The sequence below is a fragment of the Apis dorsata genome, unplaced genomic scaffold (genome assembly GCF_000469605.1).
Source record: "Apis dorsata unplaced genomic scaffold, Apis dorsata 1.3 scaffold_37, whole genome shotgun sequence".
Classification (NCBI taxonomy): Eukaryota; Metazoa; Arthropoda; class Insecta; order Hymenoptera; family Apidae; genus Apis; species Apis dorsata.
The window spans coordinates 311,072-312,119 of NW_006263339.1; the positions used below are offsets into that span (position 1 = coordinate 311,072).

Consider the following 1,048-nt stretch of genomic DNA (forward strand, 5'->3'; position numbering starts at 1 on the left):
AAATTTTGTTTATTGATTTTATTTTCAGATAGAGTTATTAAAACATTGGTCAAACTTTTAGAAATCTTTTAGAAATTTATTATTTTTAAATTTAATTCGCAGTCCTTAACATATTTAATTTAAAAATTTCTGTTTATTTATTTGATAAATTTTAGATATTTTAATAGCAATAAAATAATTTATAATTTTTTATATTGCGTCGAAATTAATAATTTATTTTCATATTTAATATTTCTATAATATTTCTAAATATAAAAAATATTCGAATAAATATAGAAATGTATTTTGAGTATTCGTATTAATTTTTATATTTTCAAAGAAATATCATTCAATAGTAAATAACAGAATTTATCTTGAAACTTCAAAAAAATAAATCAAAGAAAAACATCATTAAATATAATCTCTAAACAGAAAAATAAATTTTTTTCATTTACAAAATGAAAAATTTATGCATATTTTAAAGCATTTTAATAAAAAAAACTTTGAATTGATTTTCTTAAATTCAAAATGCTAATATACCTCCTAAGTTTTTCAGAAATTTTTAATCTTCTGTATAGGTAAATATTATCAAAAAAATATAAATCTGATTTTACAATATTACCTTGAATATCATTATACGTAATTCGCTTCTGATCAATGGATGTTATCATAACAATGCTACTTATGCTACGCGATAAGTAAGTAGTACATATTATAAAGTCTAGTAGATAAAAAATTTATTTAAGCAATCGTTTAATGTAGTAAAAAGTATATATACTTTTATTCAATAATTACACAACAATTTAAAATCATTTAGATAATAATTTATCAAATTAATTGTTTTTGTTATGCTTCTAAAAAAGCATTTCTTCTACGTTCAGCACTGTAGAAAAATTTTGCTTTTAAAACAATTCAAACTATTTCAATTTATTTCATTTGCACGTTTTGATTTTCTATTATCAGCTTCTTATAAACTTGGTAAGAATTGGCTAATTTGTGTTTTAATATACTATAAATTAGAAAGGAGGTAATATTACAAACATTCTAATTACAGCAAAAAAAAAAAAAA

At 18.7% G+C, this 1,048-nt stretch overlaps 1 protein-coding gene and 1 long non-coding RNA gene across 3 annotated transcripts in view; both read left to right on the forward strand.

Annotated features, from left to right (window-relative positions):
* Positions 1-1,048, forward strand: part of LOC116186271 — a 23,211-nt gene that overhangs the window by 9,344 nt on the left and 12,819 nt on the right. The gene's annotated exons all lie outside the window — the stretch shown is intronic.
* Positions 1-1,048, forward strand: part of LOC102674197 (protein artichoke-like) — a 9,507-nt gene that overhangs the window by 5,886 nt on the left and 2,573 nt on the right. The window lies entirely within an intron of this gene.